We start from the raw sequence: 18603 nt of genomic DNA on the forward strand, positions 1-18603 counted from the left end.
GCCAGTGAGAGAGGGAACACAAGCAGGGGGAGTGGAAGAGGAAGAAGCAGGCTCCTAGTGGAGGAGCCTGATGTGGGACTCCATCCCAGAATGCCGGGATCATGCCCTGAGCTGAAGGCAGACGCTTAACGACTGAGCCACCCAGGTGCCCAGAGAGTATATCTTTTTTATGTCATTTAACAAGTAAGGAATTTTTCTAAAAATAAAGTTTTACAGTAACTGTCACGTAGGTTGCAGGCACTCCAAAAGTGTTTCTGAATGTTGTTAAAAGAATAGCCAACATATTTTGCTTATTTTGTGTGTGTGTGTGTGTGTGTGTGTGTGTGTTTTAAAGAAAACTTGTAGAATGTACAGTTAAATTTTATGGGATATCTAATTTTGTGTCCACCTTCTCAGTATATTTGATATTCAGGTTTAACATGGATCTTACATCCTTGCTAAGGAATGGTTGCATTAGCATTAATAGGCGCTTTCACTTAATTTTCAGTCAGTCTATCAGCTAGCTGCTCAGAAGTGATTCTTGCCTGCACAGAATTGCACTGGATAGGACTTATTCGGAGCATGCATAGAATAAGAACTGAGACCAGTTACTGTATGGTGGCTGCACTTACAGATAGCATGGGCCTCCTCCAAGGGAACAGGGGGGATATTATTGGGGAAGCATCCCAAATAGAAAACTGGCATGATCCATTTTCTAATGTAAATATGAGTCATAGGTTTACTTATTTATTTTTGAGCAGAGTAGATGTTTCAGTAAAATGAAGAAATGTTTTCTGTAGTAATGATAAAAATCAGGTGTGAGAACATCCTTCTCAAAATTCACTTGGGCCAAGATTGGACAGAGTTGAAGCACCATTTTGTCCAAGCAGGTGATTGCTGGGAACGGGGTGTAAAAATTATTTACTCACCATCACATCTCCAGCAGTCGATACAATGCTTGGCAAAGAGCAGACTCTCAAAAAAACTTTGGAAAGTAAATCAAGAAAGAAGGAAGGGAAGAAAGGCTGGAGAGAAGTTTCAGGATTACTGTGAAGATTAAGAACACCAAGGGGCGCCTGGGTGCCTCAGTCAGTTAAGTGTCTGCCTTCAGCTCAGGTCGTGGTCCCAGGGTTATGGGATCGAGTCCCGCATTGGGCTCCTTGCTCAGTGGGGAGCCTGCTTCTCCTTCTGCCTGCCTCTCCCCCTGCTTGTGCGTGTGTGCACTTTCTCTCTCTGACAAAGAAATAAAATCTTTTTTAAAAACCCAAACAGATAAAGACCCAAATACTGGTGCAAAATGGGACCTCCGAAATCAGTGTCCAGCCTCCTTATTTTAGATATTATAACTGGAGACAGGCAGGAGTGAAGTAACTTGTCCAGGGTGACAGTATCTTAGTCTAGTTAGTTACTTCATCACTCCTCGATGTTAGGACTCGGCACTTACCTTAGCGTATCCAGATTGGAGGAATCTTGAGAAGAGGTCTTAGCCCTCTTTGCAGTATTCAGGGCTAAACAGTAGATCAAAATTGGGGACAGGACTTCGCACTCTCAAGAAGACAACTTGCCGGTATAAACTGGAGGCCATGACAACACAGATGGAATTGCGCTTCTCCCGCGCCAGTGCGGGAGGATGTTCATGCTATCTCTGGAACACAGAGAAAAGTTCTGAACCCAGTCTTTGGGAATGTTTGGTTAAACGAGCTTTACTGCAGGACTTCCTATACTAATATGAGTTTTGAATCTCCAAAAAGCAAATTGGTTCTCAGACTTTTTCAAACATATTTGGCCCCTTATTTTCCCAAGGAGTATACTCGGGACAATGGTTTTCAATTTTTTTTTTTCTGTGACTTCAGGAAGGGGGATAGATTTCATCTTTGAAACCAGTACACACATCCCTGTGAATGTAACACTGATGGGAATGTTTTCTAAGACAATACTTAGCTCCTCTGTAGGTGCTGTGCCTATTTTCTATCCCACTTTTCTTGCATTCTAGTAAGTCCTGGATTTCCAAACCCAGTAAATGGATTTCACAACCTACCTGTGGGTCACAATCTACAGTTGTAGACTCCTGCCCTAATGAGTACTGGTGTGTGATTTAGTCATTTCTCCTCCTCCGTATCCTTTTTAGCTTCCTCTTTCCTGTAAACTGCAATATTGTTGACTGAATCAAAGATCTCCTGAGGATGGATCCAAGTAATAGAGCGGGGTTAGATAATCCTCAGCTATTTCATTATGGTTATATTGAAGCATCCTTTGAAGGAAGCATAATTCAGAAAGCCTGGAAACAGAATGAGCATTGGATCAAAGAGACCTCAGTATCATCTTTTGACCCATGTAGTGAAAAAAGAGGATCTATTCAATGAATAAAAGAAGACATAGAATATTGTCTATAGCATGCTCCCATTTGTATACAAAAAGGGGGTTTATATATACATCTGTATGTTTGATGTGCACAGAGTATGCTTGGAAAACACCCCATAAACTGGCCACAGTGGTACATCATTGGTGGGTGTTACTGTGGGGACACCCTTATTTTTCACTGTGTGTCCTTTGGTACTGTTTTAATTGTTTTTACCATAAATAGCTATCACTTTTTCAAAACAATAATATGCTACTAGCTGGATAAATAATGAGAGATGAGAAAATCTGAAAAGCCAAGAAATGTCCAGTGTTGCTTTTGTAAGCCACCGATAGTGATGGTATCTATGGGAAATAAAAGGATAGCTCTAGGTTCAAATCTTGAAGGCCTATGTATGTGCTATAGTGAAGGACCTTATTAACAAGAACCATCTCTGCCTAGAGTATGTGTTCTCTATTCTACTTCTTCCCCCAACATATGGCATTATAAAAAAATATAGGAAGAGGGCTCCAAATATATTTTCTCAGGATGATGCAGGTTTTCCGTTTTGCCTGCAACAGAGTAGAAGCACCAGTGACAGAGAAAAACCGAGAAACTGAAGAGGAGGACTACCTTGATAGGGAGGGGCTCCAAGAGGAGAGGGGGCTACCGGTGTTTGGGAAAATTCAAGAAGGATAGCAGCAGCGGGTTTTCAAACTTCTATATACATGAGAATCATCAGGGGCACTCTTTAAAATGTTTAAATTGCCAAAAAACCCTTCGGGCAGAATTTCTGATACAGTGAGTTTTAGGAGTCTTGGAATCAATTCCCTTTTCTGAAGCTTCTGAAATAAGGCTCAAGAAAAGGGAAGTATAACAATCCCCTTGAGAAACAAACACACAGGCAAAACCAAGACAAAACAAAAACAAAAAACCAAAGATCATATCTGCTATAAATATCACTGACGTATGGACTGCTTATAAAAGAAAAAGGTCTGTTTTTCTCCTTAAGACTGTTAACCTGGAAAGTAGATTTTCTTAAGTGAGTTAATACATGTAAAGAACAATGCCTGGCATAGAATATGGATAAGTATAAGCTATTATTATGAATTTTTTTTAGGAAACATAAAAGAACGGTTGTTATGTAGATGAATCAACTCTATAAATGATGCAGGGATGGACTGCAAGATCTCATATTTTTATAACTTAGAGTTCTGAATCTAAGAATGCTAGCTCTCCAGACAATGAACCAAGCCAATACTTGAGAGGCTATACAGTATCTAAATAGCTTCTGATACTAATTCCAGTGTTGGTGGAGGGGGTGGTTCCCCACACCAACAACCATTTCCTGGGACACCAACTGGATGTCAACTCAATTCTGACATATCTGCAGGGAGAAAGCATCAGATCCCACAGGTCAAAGGTTTAGTCCTACATAGACATTACTGATGAACTCAATGGCCAGTGGTGATGGATTCAACTTTCAGCTTCTCTCCCCTTCCCCAAGGTTGGGAGTGGCAACCAGCTAGCTTCCTTAGGTGCTTTTCAAAGTCACTTATTAACATAACAAAAGATACTTTAATTGCTCTCATCACTTAGAAAATCCCAAGCATTTTAGGAACTCTGCGCAAGAAAGGGGGATAAAGAACAAATAAATATTTCTTATTATAATTCACAATATCACAGTGGCCAGTTTTTAAAAATTAATGATACAGTCTTAAAACAGTTGTGAGGAAAATGTGCAATTGGTTTAAAACTTGTATCTAAATTGTCATCAATGACACATTACAAGCAACATTATTAAAAGTACATCTTCACAAACAGGCAAATGTACCTATTATTGTTTTCAATTTTATTTTGTTTTCTTGTTTTTTTAAGATTTCATTTATTTATTTGAGAGAGAGAGAGCACGAGTGGGGTGAGTGGGGTGAGGGGTGAGGGGTGAGGGCTGAGGGAGAAGCAGACTTCCCGCTGAGCAGGGAGCCAGACATGAGACTCCGGGAGCACAACCTGAGCCAAAGGCAGACGCTTAACCGACTGAGCCACCCAGACACCCCTTATTTTGTTTTCATTTGCGAAGTTGATGAATACCCAGGCACTGATCCCAGTTTGGGTTTAAACTTTGTTCTAAATGCTTGAGTAATGCCCCAGATTCTGTCTCTTTTTTTAAAGCAACAGCTTTTCAGCCTAAAGTGAGTCACTCCAACAGATGTGAGTTTCTAAGTTGACAAAACCTGGGGACCCAAATCAGCGATGCTATTTTCCTTGAGAGTTTCCAAACCTGGGTAATCCTGTAGATAATATTGTGTTTTATCAAGTTCCCTCCACTCCCAGGAGAAGAGGTTCTTTCAGGAAATATACCATCCTCATATTTTAGAGGACAGCAAAAAAGTTGGCTTTCAAAATGGTCAGTATGGTTCAAACTGGCCCAGCATCCTCTGGGGGTTTCTCCCTCCCTTGAGTGCAGCCCACAGATGCCTCATTAAAAATATACAGGCATCTTCATCTTTATAGCACCCCTCTCAACAGGGTGTCTAGCTTCAACTTTGTTTAAAGCCAGTGAAAAGGAACTCATTACTTCATGGAACCTCTTCCTGTTTTTAGGAAACTTCATAATTAGAAGACCTTTGCTAACGTTCCTTCTAAATGTGCCCATAGGTGCTTACCCAGACCCACGTGTCTTTTGTAGAAAACCGGAGTGAGCACATGACCCATGCAGGTTGCAGCTTTTCAGCTTTATGGAGATAGCTGTGATATTCCTTTCCTCTGTCGTTGTCTTTTCTCTGGCTCCTTCAGGTAAGAAGGAATTACACATTAGGATTTACTATAAATGTGAATCTAGTTGTACTTAATCTACTTTCTACAGAGACTCAACAACCAAAAAAAATCTCTGAAAGACATAGAAAATTAGAATGCGTTTGCAACCTAATGGGAATTTTTTCTTAAAACAGACATGCATAATCTGTTCTTTTTCAGCAGGTACCTTTGGGTGGTGGATCATTTTTAGTGGAAAGGAAATAAAACCATGGTGTGGCACCTGGATGGTGCAGTTGGTTAAGCGTTCGGCTCTTGGTTTCTGCTCAGGTCTGATATCACGGTCGTGAGATCGAGCCCCATGTCAGGCTCTGTGCTCAGCATGGATTCTGCTTGAGGTTTTCTTTGCCCCTCACTCTTGTGCGCTCTCTCTCTTTCTCTCTCTCAAATAAATAAATCTTTTTTAAAAAAGTGGGGGCTGAAGTTTTGACTGAATGAGGGCAGATAATAATTTTTATGGGCTACATAGTTCTCTCAAATGGTCCACCAGGTTTTGAGTTTTTTGAAGGCCAGGACTATGTCTCATTCTTCTTGGTATCACCAGTGCCTATTATAATACCATGCACAAAGTTGGCATCAATAAATGCTTATTGAATTGAGTTTATCTAAATTTCCAGAAGCGGAGAGATCACCGAAGAGTGATACAGACCAGGAAAAGGGGACTGAACTTACTTCAAGGAGTATCTTTTAACTGGACTCTTTTGATCTTATCCTCCTATTTACCAGAAATACCTTCAAGGAGATGAAACTATACTGATAAGCCCTTTGGCAAACATGTCTAGGGACCACCCCCCACCTTAAAAACTCTGCCTTTTGAAAACTCAGTATTCCGATCACCCCAAAGCAATGACGTCATCCTCTGTGGCCTAGTTGACAGTCTTCCCCTTCAAGTCAATGTGCGATTTTAATATGGCCTTCTAGGGAGAGTGCTTTTAACTCAAGGAGCAATTATAATGAGAGGCAAAGATGTCTTGGGACGTTTTGGTGTCAAGTGGTGCCTAAGGCTAGCAGTCAGAAAAACCCAAGTTCTTGACTTGGCAGAGAGATGACGAGACCCCCAGGAGAAAAGTTGGGGTGGGTGGGAAGTTGCTTGGGAGTCACAGCCAGGGCAACACTGGTTTGCTGGAACTCCCAAAAACATTCTGACCCAATGACCTACTTCGTACAGGACTGGGAGTGCTGTAAATAACAGCACACATGGAACTGGAAAGTTCTCTAAGTGCAAAGCACCTGTGTCTATTGTGCCCTTATTTGAGGACTGTTTGTACTTTAACCAGATAACTGGTTAACAGCAACACTCACCCTATCTCATGGAAACGTGGCTATTTTCTCAGAGTAAAACAGGCACTAATCTTGGGACATGGCCAAACTCACTCCTCTGGGAAGGGGGTGGGAGATTCTGACTCAGCTGACAACAGAAGTCCAGACAGAAGGGCAGAGGACAGTGTCCTCAGATAAGGCAATCCGTGTCTCGGATATCTCTTGGTGGTGACCTCTACTCACCCAACCAGCCTGGATTTCAGCAACAGGTTCTTGGTCCTCAAGGAAAGAACAAGCAAACATAAGGCAAAGCTCCAGTACCAGGAGAAGGATGGGTAGCAGTACTGTGTGAGGCCTGTTGTCTTAATATAAATATAAATAGCATCCCCTTTCATCCTCAGTAGGTTTCTACTTAGGACAACAAATCATGTCATTCTTGGCATGGAATGCTTAGAAGGATACCAGGAAAACCACTTTTGCAACAGGAACCAAGGCAGAAGCTATCTTTAGAAATTGGGATAAAAGGGACCTAAAATGGAAACCGTGGCCCAGGACCCCCTGTGGGGGCTTGAGGTTACTGGGAATCTCAGAGGCAGTACTAACCACATCCACATCAGAATAGCAATAAGGGTCTGTGTCCTTGTTCGCAGTGACCCCTGCCACCCTTCAAAACGCAGGGGGGAGATAGTCTTCCTAAGTCGTGTTTCTACTGTCAGCCTCAAAGCTGAGAATGACTGGAATTTACTTAGCATAGTAGAGTAATGTTATTATGCATGAAGAAGAGAAAGTTTTGCACTAGGTGTTCTTTCCAAATCTGTGTGCAAGGCGCTGTACTACATAATATAGAGGTTGCAAGTTGCTTATAATCTAATTGGAAAGTTAACTAGTTACGAGTTTTAAATAGAAGTCTAAGACAGCAAGAGAAGAGTTATCACAACATTGTGCCTGGTTAATAGTCAAACCAGTTGTGTGAGCTGTGGTTTTTATGACAGTTCAGAGAGAGAGTTACCGCTTCAGGCTGAGATGAAAGAAAACTTATGAAGGAAGTAGGGCTTCCCATTTATTAAGTACTTATTTCTTGTCAGATATTTTCACGTATAAATTCTAATGTCTCAGAACCACCTTATGAAATGGGTATTAGTATCCATAATCTATAAAGGAGGGAACCGAGGATCCAAAGGTTTAAGGAACTTGTTCTGGGTCACTCATACCAGGAAACAGAAGAGAAGGCTTGAACCCATGTGTCTGTAAAGGGAAAAAAAAAAAAAAAACCCAAAAAACAAATCATATTCCTTCTGTGTCTCCCCTATCTCAATACTCGATGACAATACTACCTCACTTCTGACACCAGATGTGTGGGTTTTCCATACACCCACCAATTCTGGAGCACCACCTGGGTGTCCCACAATTTTACTCCATTTTGACTGTATCGACCTGGGAATAGTGTCAGAGCCCACAGGTTAAGTAAGGGCTATCAAATGACAAAAACAAAACAGTGTAGTAACAATTGATGTCTTTCATGCATTGGACAGCAATCCGTGGTTGGGGGAGTCCAGTGCCTCCCAAGCGGTGGGGAACTCTTCCCAAGGGCTGTTTGGGAAAGAGCGATTTTTAGAAAATGTTAGAAGAGGCAACATGGAAACGGCACGATTGGCTAGGAGGTCGGGGATTTCCTTATAAGACTAGCAGGTCAATCAGAATAAGGAAAAAGTATTTGGCTTAAGTTGATTGGCTGAGGTTGCGTATCTGGCCTTATTTAGAACAAGGAAATAATTAGTTTCTTGGCAGTTGAAAATTGGCTGGCTGGGTATATGGTGATTCTGGACAAGAAACCATTTACAGGGAGGCGAAAATTATCTAAGTTTTAGTTTGCTGATGTGGCATCCCAGGCAGGAGTGGTCCATCTTGGGCCTAGGAATTTATGTCAACAGGTCTCAGTCCCACAAGACTGCCCCCCCACCCCCACTTCCCTTGCCAATCACAAGACCAGCTTGCTACCTTTGCTTCTGACTGACCAACTACAAATTGGAAGTTCCCACAACCCCTCTTCAGGTTTGGTTAATTTGTCAGAGCAGCTCACAGAATTCAGGAAAACAATTTATTTACTAGATTACTGGTTTATTTCAAAAAGATATAACTCACAAACAGCCGGACAGAAGAGATGTATGGGGCAGGGTATGTGGGAAGGGGTGTGGTGCTTCCCTACCCTCTCTGGACACGCCTCTATCCCCAAACTTCCCCGTGTTTAACAACCCGAAGGCTCTCCAAACCCTGCCCTTTTAAGCTTTTTTGGAGATTTCATGACATAGGCATGATTGATTAAATCATTGCCACTGGCAACTGATTCAACCTGCAGCCCCTCTCCCCTTCCTGGAGGTTGTGGGGAGGGACTGAAAGTTCCATCCTGTGACCATGGTTGGTTCCCCTGGCAACCAGCCCCCATCCCTAGAATCACATGTCTGTGTTTATCTCACCTCAATTACACAAGCTCACGTGTAGTTGAAAGGGGCTTGTGATGAATAACAAGACATTCCTTTCAGTTTTAGGGCTCGGGCTATTTCAGGAACCAAGAATAAAAGACCAAGTGCTATAACAAAAGACGCTCCCTGTGCTCCTATCACTTAGGAAATGCTGAGAGTTTTTGAAGGTCTATGAAACGGAAGCAAGGATGAAGTTCAAATCTATATTTCCCATTATAAATCACAGTTATCATGGTTATCTTACTTCAGCATTTCTGCTTTTCCCATCAGGAGGGTCACAAAATCCAGTCAAAGGCCTTCAGTCAGGTTGAACAGTGTAAACAAACGCTAGGAGATCTAATATTAGAGTGGAGATTTCAGGAAAGTAGAGGGGTGACATCCCACCAAAGTTGTTAAGTAAGGAGCACTTAAAAGGCCTTTAGAAAGTAAGGGCTTTGTAAAAAGTTTTTAAGTAGCAGTCCAAAGAACACTGGGGAACCTTTCACGTTTTGGGCCTGGCCCTCCATGCCTGCAGCCCAAAGTGGGGCATGGAGCTCAGGGTCCTGGGTTGTCCACTCAGGTTGCAAGGCCAGGGCAAGGTATCTGCTATCGAAAGAGAACACAGCCTAAAATTAGAAGGAACAGATAAACTGCAAACTAGAAAAGCAAACAAGAGACACTAGTATCATGGAGTGTAAAGAACAAGGGCTTTAGAGTCAAATGAGTTTAAACTCAACTCTCCCACTCATTATACGCATGACCTTGGCTGTTCACATGACATATCTCAGATTCAGTTTCCTCATTTACAAAATGTACCTACTTTACCATATACTTTGTGGTTGACTTCCCCAAATTCTTTTTCCCTCAGCTGATCCATCTAAGACAATCATAAGAATCCCATTCTCCTTGCTAATGATTGGGCCGGGGATTATGGCTAAGAAGGTATGAAAGACTGTGGACGGAAATGTGTCCCCACAAAATTCATATATTGAAGTTCTACCCCACAATGTTTCAAAAAGCATATAAGTAGCACCCACTACCACCCGCACCCATTCCATATAACTAGGGAATTGAGCTTCAGAACACAGCAGACATATAAGATTGAACAGAATTGCAGAGAAATGGAAACAGAGCCCTGATCAAACCTTGCCTGAAGCCAATACTACTTTTGCACTTTTCAAAATATGAACCAGTACAATTTCTTCTTGTTTAAGCAGGCTTGAGCCAGATTTCTGTTACTTGCAGACTACAGCAACCTTGGTTTATTTTGAGGGTTAAAATCAAATAATGAAAGTAAAGACTTACTCCAGCATGTGGTAGATATAAATAATAGCTATTATTATTTGAGGCAGACAACTAATTTGTAAGTCACCCAATGTAGAGGTCATGACTGGGAGATCTATCTGGATATAGAGAAATTTCCTATCAGTGAGTAGGGGTTATGCTGCACAGAACCACTATGGAAAAGGAAAGAACACTGGAGTAAGAGGTAGAGAGTTGACCTGGGATTTCACCCTGGCAAAGCAGATTTAGATTCTGGTTGACAGTGAGGAAACCAGCAGAAGGAACAAAGTAGAACTAACATCAGTGGTGAGACCTGCAGTCCTCCTTCCTAATTTCCATTTTTCACCTGGTTTTCCTACAGTCCTAGCAAATCAAACAGGCAGCTCTGCTTTAGAAATTTCCTGAAGTCCTTTCTTTGCCCTCATGAGATTTCCCATTATTAGTTTCTCCAGACTGCTCTTCTATAAACTCTGCTCTCCTGTTTAAATGTTTCTACTACTAAAATAAAAAAAAAAAATGTTTATACTAAACAGGTAAAAAATGGTAAAAGTAAACAAGCTCATTTAGTTCTTATTCAGGTGTACTTTTCTTTAGATTCAAATGGCTCAATTACAGATTTAAAGTAAAAACAATAAAACATCTGAAAATTATTTCAAAACTGCATTGTTTACTTGATGGTAAGCAGTTTCTACACAAAACCAAAGTAGCCAGGAAGATAGTTGCTCTAGGCCACTGGACAGCTCTTCCTTGAATTGTTGTAGCTGGTAATTAAGCTGGTATACATGGTACGATTGTTAGTGTTTTCTATTTTTATCAGTTGCTCTTCTAAATTCTGAAAACTGTTCAGTCCTTGAACTACTTATGAAATCATTTCCTTGTTTTTAAGACGCATGTAAAACAGATTAAACTAGCTATTAGGATCCTAAAGCAAAAATTAAGGAAAGGTACACGTTTGCTTGCAAGGATATTCATTCTAGCATTATTTATAATAGCAAAAAAGAAAATAACCAAATGTCCAATAACAGGAGATTAGTTAAAACAGTTACGGTACATGCAAAAAATGCCATTAAAATATGTGGTAAAACTATATAAATTCATAAATAACAATATGAGCAAATGAAAGACTGGGTGACTCAGTCAGTTAAGCATTTGACTCTTGATTTGGGCTCAGGTCATGATCTCAGGGTTATGAGATGGAGCTCAGCATCGGGCTCTGCGCTGAACGTGGAGCCTGCTTGGGCTTCTCGCTCTCCTTCTCCCTCTGCCCCCCGCCCACCCGCTTGTGCACACACTCTCACTGTCTCTCTCAAGTGAATGAATGAATGAATGAATGAATGAGTAGGTAAGGATACCAGGCAAACCACCCTGTGTTAGAGAATCGGAGCAGCCCTGTAAGGGTATTTAGCAGCGACAGCCAGCAAAGGGTGGTGCACTCTAACGAAGAAGGTACTGTGCAGCAGTCATTGTGCCCCATAGGAATAGACTCAGTTGCAAGCATATGTGGGAAACCTCATGATGACCCCCAGAAGCCCTGATGCTCCTAGAGGAAGGGGTGGAAGACCTCCTGCATCGCCAATTGCAGGGCTGAGAATCAATGAAGTTGTTAGTATGTTTCCATGTGCTTATAAACAGATAAGGCTTTGAAAAACTTGACACGTTTTTACTTTTCCCATAAGGAACAGTTTTCACGACACAACATAGCTGACATATTCGTACACCTGAAAAAGCAAACTGTTTTCCATCACTTTCAAATAATTTAGAAGACTTCATTTGCTTATAAAGGTATGTTGACATTAATATTATGATTCCATTTCTCAAAAACTCACTGTATTCTTGCATTTTGTGCTACGTATATAGATAGATGAGAGAAGAAAAGGTTGCATTCCAAGCAGAGCTCATTTTAAAAGTATCCGTAAATATGGAGTACCTGTGAGTGAATAGATACAAGGAACTTCCCCTTGCTATTTAACAAACTATCATCATGTTTGTACCATGTTTAAGACCTTCTGCTAGATGTTAGGTCTGTAAGGTTGAATGAGATTGGGTCCGTAATTGGGAGACAGACAAAGCACTTGATAATTGCATTTTAGGTAACCCTTGACATTAATGATTTCAAAACCAGCATTTCTGAAATGAACAATGAGCCACCATATAATGGTGAAATAAGTAAGGCCAAATATTAATTTGCTAATCATTCCTGTCTGCTGCTGATCTAATCCCCTGCTAAACCTTCACCTCAACCTTACTCTAGAACAGATCATCGCCCTGAAGCAATTTTTTTAGGCTAGAAGTACAGTTGTGGATTCTTGAGTGTGACTGGAGGAGATTAGCCTGCAAATTTTTCAAAATTCCTTAGTGCTTTATGTATCTTGCCTCTTCAACCAGTTGATCCAGTTACATTGCTAATACGGCAATATATAGATCACTGCCCGACATTGATTACTTCACTTTCCCATTGGCTAGCAGCCCAGTGGTTGAGAAACTGATGACCTCGATAGGGATATATCCAATCTGATAAACCCATCCCCTTTCCCAATTATTAACTCAGGATTCCAGCCCTAAGTTATTTAGACCATTCTTACTTTAAGTGTGGTTGTGACTTAATTCAAGCCAATAAGGGAAGCTTGTTGTGGGGCTTTTTGGGAAGTGTTTTTTAATATCTTGTGACCATTCAATCTCTAAGTAATTCTATGACCTGGGAAGCCTACCATCTGTAAATAAGTGGCTTTATAGATATAGCCCTTAGGAGAAGATTTCTGTGCTGATGTTCACCCCAGATATGGCCAGAGAAGACATTGGATAAAAGAGATCCTCCCAGAGGACAGAACTTGGGCTCCACAAAAGCAGTAGAAAGGGCAGTCCTCGTGGGGGCACAGCCTCAGGCTGCCAATGTGGTTCACCAGGGACTTCACCCCCGTGCATGGCAGGGAGCCCTTGCTATTACTGTTCAATAGGATGGGATATGTGCTTGGAACTGTGTGTTGCTGCCCAGCCTCCCATTTTACAACTTTTTAATCAGTTGTCATGTTCTTTGTATACCGGAGTATTAGGGGTGACTTATCATTCAGACGCAGGCCCCCTGAGGAGCTATAGCTGGAATGAATAAAGGGGACAACACCACTCAGCTTGCTGAAGCTGGTGCTGATACCACAACTCAGTGTCTCTGGGTGGAGTCCTCTCTGAAGTGGGTCGCATGGGAAGACATATGTTGGGGACACTGCGGTTCACCGCACACCTCTCCCCTCCATGACCAAAGCACTTGCACCAGGAGTGCTGTCTGCCAGCGGCTCACAGCCAGGTCTCACCCTAGAAATTGTCCTGCCTCCATGTCACACCTGTCCTCAGGGGAAGCCTGCAGCCCACATTCCTCAAAGGGGTTAGGGAGGTGGAGTGAAGGGCAGTACAAAGACTTCAAAGAAACGCCCTGCCCTCCTCTCCCCTCGGGCTCTGTTACAACTGCATCCCAGCTCAACTCCTTCCTCTGCCCAATCCCAATCTCATGCCAGTGGTTGATTCCAAAGTACTGCCCGATAACCTGACTGCACCTAAATTCCTATCTCAGAGTCTACTTCCTGGGAATTCAACCTCCGATAATAAACGATAATGACAATAATCTTAGGAAATACTGAGGGCTTACTATGTACCTGTCACTCTTCAAAACGATTCACGTACATTAACTCACTTAATTCTCACAACCCATCATTAACTCTGTCTTACGGATGAAGAGAATGGGGCCCAGAGAGGTTCAGTAAACTGTCGAAGGTCAGAAAGCTGGTAAGTATGCAAGCTGAGATCCAAGCCTAGGCGTTCTGTTTTGAAAGTTCTCTTCTGCCTCTCAACCACTCGGGTAGTACTTATTATGTGCCAACCATCTCCAGACCCTGTACCGCTGCTGAGAAATTCAGGGCCAAGAAAAATAGCAAGTTGCCACAGGAGGCAAGTCAGCCCAGACAAAGCTCGGCCGTGGGCGCAGCCTGCACATGGCCATAAGGATTACCAACGTAGGGAGCTCCCTGGCTCCTCCCTGGCCTCCGTGGCTGTCTCAGAAGGGGCAATCATCAGCCATATCAAGGTCACTCAGTGCAGACCAAAGACTCCAGGGCTTTCTATAAGCAAAGAATGGGACGGCGGCAGCTGTTGAAGACAGGAAGTAGACTCAGAGGAAAGCCAGGAATCTGAAAAACCTCAGGTAGGCTCGTCTCCACAGCCGATGTTGTTCATAGCCATTGCTTCTCAGCAGGGAAGAGGAAGGCGTATGTTTAAGGATGCTAGTGAGCCCCAGGCACCCTGATCAGACATTGTGGAAGAAACTCCATCATCTGTCCCACGCCTGCCCTACAGAAGCAGCCATAATCTTCATGATTTCCATCCTGCGTCCAACATTCCAGATGTTGGTTCAGGAACTTGGGCCTCACCTGAGCACACGCACTGCCCTGGCCACAGGAATCATAGCAAGAAACGAGGGCCATGAAAATGTACTGGGGACAGTAGGAAAGCCTCCGTAAGTCATAGGTGTCAGCTCTCTCCCTACTGGCCTCAGAAGATGGGCGTGGGGGAGGCAAGGCAAAAGGAAATGGCCCCGCTACCTCCGGATTAACTCACCCCAGAAATCCGCACTTGCTCTGGGCCTGGAGCTGCAGGGGCCTATAAATCTCCCTCCCGGTTCAGCCACTGTGAGTCAGATTGTCCTTGCTCACAGCCGATCGCAGGGGGCTCTGTGGACTTCACTCACGCCATCTCCTTTCCAGATCTCTCCATGTGTTTCGGAGACAGACAACTGGGGAAATGCCTCGAGCTTATATATATATATATATATAAAATACTAGTTCAGATGCTTGTAGCAAGCGACAAGAGCCGACTGTAGCTATCTTAAACAAAAGAGAGACGTTTTCGGAAAATCAACCCATTTCACAGAACCCAAGGACAGAGTCCCAGTGGGGCCTCGGGTATAAAGCAAAGCCTGAAACAGTGTGGAGAGCCCAAGGGTCCTCGTTGTCCATCTCCCTCTGGTGCTTCTGCCTTTTTCTCACTGTGCACAGCCTGGCTTCTCTACCCTGTGGGCCACCGTGAAGACCAGGCCGACATACAGCTTCTGAAGCTTACAGGCTCTGGCTAAAGCCGAGAGAAATGGACTCATTTCCTCTCCTCCCTCCATTTCTCCCCCCTTCTCTAGAGCTTTTGAAATCTCTCTGCCCAAATTTCAAAACCCCTACTGAACAAACTTCCGAGCCCAGCTTGGGTCAGGTAGCCACCCCTGAACAAATAAACAGTGGCTGGTGGCTGGGGGAGGTGTGTTGGGTAGAAGGTCACTTCCAGGAAAGCGGTTACTCTTGCTGAACCGAAAGGAGAGTGTGGGTGGGGCAACAATAAACCGAAAAGAAGTTTGTAGCAATATTCCTATGAACCACCAAGAAAGGGAATACAGGAAAATGAAAACAGTTTTCCCAGGGCTAGGGCATTATTTATGAAATTATTATTCTCAATTTTGTATTTTAGAACAGAATATATAGTGTGGCGATTAGAAACCAGTGCCATACCAGCGTGTGTCTGCATTCCAGCTCCACCACGTTCAGGCTGCATGGCCTCGTGCCAGTTTCACTTCAAATGGAGAAAATAATACCTGTCCAAGAGTGAAGGATGAATGAGTTACAATAACAAGAAGACAAACAATCCAATTTTAAAACTGGGCAGAGGGCCCGAATAGACATTTTTCTAAAGAAGACATGCAAATGACCAACAGGTACACAAAAAGATGTTCCACATCACTAATCGTCAGGGACACGCAAATCAAAACCACAGTGAGGTATCACCTCACACCTGTCTGAATGGCTATTATCAAAAGGACAAGAAATAACAAGTGAGGATGTGGAGGAAAAGGAACCTGTGTGCCTTGTTGGTGGAAATGCAAACCAGTGCAGCCACTATGGAAAACAGGATGGAAGTTCCTGAAAAAATTAAAAATAGAACTACTATAAGATCCAGCAATTTCACTTCTGGGTATTTATCCGAGGGAAACGAAAGCACTTATTTGAAAAGATACATGCACCTCTATGTTCATTGCAGCATTATTCACAATGGCCAAGATATGGAAACAATCTTGGTGTCTGTCCACTGATGGATGAATGGATAAAGAAGGTGTCATTGGGGCACCTGGCTGGCTCAGTCGGTTAAGCGTCTGACTCCAGCCCAGGTCTTGATTGCAGGGTTGTGAGTTCAAGCCCCACATTGGGCTCTATGCTGGGTGTGGAGCCTACTTAAAAAAAAAAAAAAAGACATCATACACACACGCACAATGAAATACTAGTCAGCCATAAAAAAGAAAGAAATCTTGCCATTTGCAACAACATAGATGAACTTAGATGGTATTTTGCTAAATGAAATAAGTCAGAGAAGACAACAACTGTATGATTTCACTTCTCTGTGGAATCTAAAATAAAACAAAGGAACAAGCAAAACAAAACCCATAGATACAGAGAATAGATTGGTTGTTGGGGGGTTGTGAAATGGGCGAAGGGGGTCAAAAGATACAAACTTCCAGCCATAAAATAAATAAATAATATACAGATGAGGACTGTAGTCAACAATAATGTATTGTAAATTTGAAAGTTGCTAAGAGGGGAGCCTGGCTGGCTCAGTCCATAGAACATGCGACACTCTTCATCTCAGAGTTGTGAATTCAAACCCCATGTTGGTCAAAGAGCTTACGTGAGAGAAGGAACGAAAGAAAGGAAGAAAGAAAAGAAAAAAGAAAAGAAAAGAAAGGAGGGAGGGAGGAAGGAAGGAAGGAAAGAGAGAAGGAGGAAGAGAGAGGAAGGGGTGCCTGGGTGGCTCAGTTGGTTAAGCGTCTACTTTTGGCTCAGGTCATGATCCCAGGATCCTGGGATTGAGCCCTGCACGGGGCTCCCCTCTCAGCAGATAGCCTGCTTCTCCCTCTCCCTCTGCTGCTCCCCCTGCTTGTGTGCACTCCTCTCTCTCTCTCTCTGTGTCAAATAAATAAATAAAATCTTAAAAAAATAAAAAGAAAGAAGGAAGGAGGGAGGGAGGATGGGGAAGAAAGAAAAAGGAAGAAAGAAAGAAATACTAAGAAAGCAAATCCTAAAAGTTCTTGTCTCAAGAAAAAAAGTTTTTGTCACTTTGTATGGTGACAGAAAATAGACTTACTGCAGTGATCATTCCATAATGTATACAAATGTCGAATCATTATATCATATCTCCGAAACTAATAAATTGTGTGTCAATTATACTTCAATAAAAAATGTAATGCCCTTCACACTTTACTGGCCCACAATTAGTGCCTCATAAGTGGCATCTAGTATTATTTATAAATTTTCTTTAAGTGGTTAAAATACCATTTCAACAACAAATAAGAAGTGAAAAGGGGGAAATTTTCTGCTGCTTTTTCTGAACCAAGTCATAAATCCTTGGCATCGTGAGAAAGGGTCTTTGCTTGGCCCGTAGGGGTGAGACTGAGTAGGGCCCTGTCCTCTCCTGGGGAAGTGGGTGGTTCCCGAGATATGAGGTTTCCAGCGCTGCCTTGCTGTATTGATTTCCTATGAAGGAATGTTTTTTCACAGAGGACCTGACAGTAGCAGAACCATTAGCAGCATCTCCTTGAGAGCCATCTGGCATTGATTTTTCCACTGTCTCCTGTAAGAGGATTCTCTAGAGCCTTAAAGAAAACAATGATTTTTTTTCCCCTTACCTCTGCAAACTGCTGACCTAGAATCACCTGATTTTTCTGTACTCGCTTCGATAACACAGAGACCAGCTAGGTAGAGGGTACTGGTCTGCTGCAGAAAAGGCCATTATTTCTGAGTTAGGCCTTATATGGGCCAGGGGCATGGTGGTTTCGTTTAAATTTTTTGCTTAGTTTTTATTTCTACAATTTTGTGTTTAGGGTAGAGTTCATCTTTGATGAATGTGAACTTTATATTACTGTAACATAAACATCATTCCATTTAATGCCCTCTTGTCCTTTGTACGACTGCTGCTCTACTGATCACTATTAAGAACTTCAGTTTTTGGCCAGCCTTCTGGCTATTTGTTCTCATTTGGCAGTGGAGTTCCAGATAATTCTCTGAAGCAAATCTAATAAAGCAATATTGTCATTAAGTCTCCTGAGTTTGTTAGTTTATGTATTATGGTTAGCAATTATACATAAAGGTTAAATATCAGGGAACTTAGAGATGCTTTTTTTTTCTTTAAGTAGAAAGGTCTTTGATTAGACTCATATTTAAATTACAAAATTAATGGCTTCAAATTTGACAGACTGTATCGATGCGTTTCTGATCACAAAATTGTTCACCATACACATGTGGGCATTTTAACAGCAGCCGGTTTCCTATGTTGAATGGTAGCTAGCCAGTTTTATATTGGAATCAATTAGAAGAAGAAAATAGGCCAATACAATTCATTAGCGGTATATATATATATATATATATATATATATATAATCGTGGCAAATTCTTA

At 42.2% G+C, this 18603-nt stretch overlaps 1 protein-coding gene across 1 annotated transcript in view; it reads left to right on the forward strand.

The window, feature by feature from the left end:
• RNF125 (ring finger protein 125) overlaps nt 1–18603 on the forward strand; it is a 48708-nt gene that overhangs the window by 9558 nt on the left and 20547 nt on the right. The gene's annotated exons all lie outside the window — the stretch shown is intronic.

This window comes from Ailuropoda melanoleuca, chromosome 14 (genome assembly GCF_002007445.2).
Source record: "Ailuropoda melanoleuca isolate Jingjing chromosome 14, ASM200744v2, whole genome shotgun sequence".
NCBI lineage: Eukaryota > Metazoa > Chordata > Mammalia > Carnivora > Ursidae > Ailuropoda > Ailuropoda melanoleuca.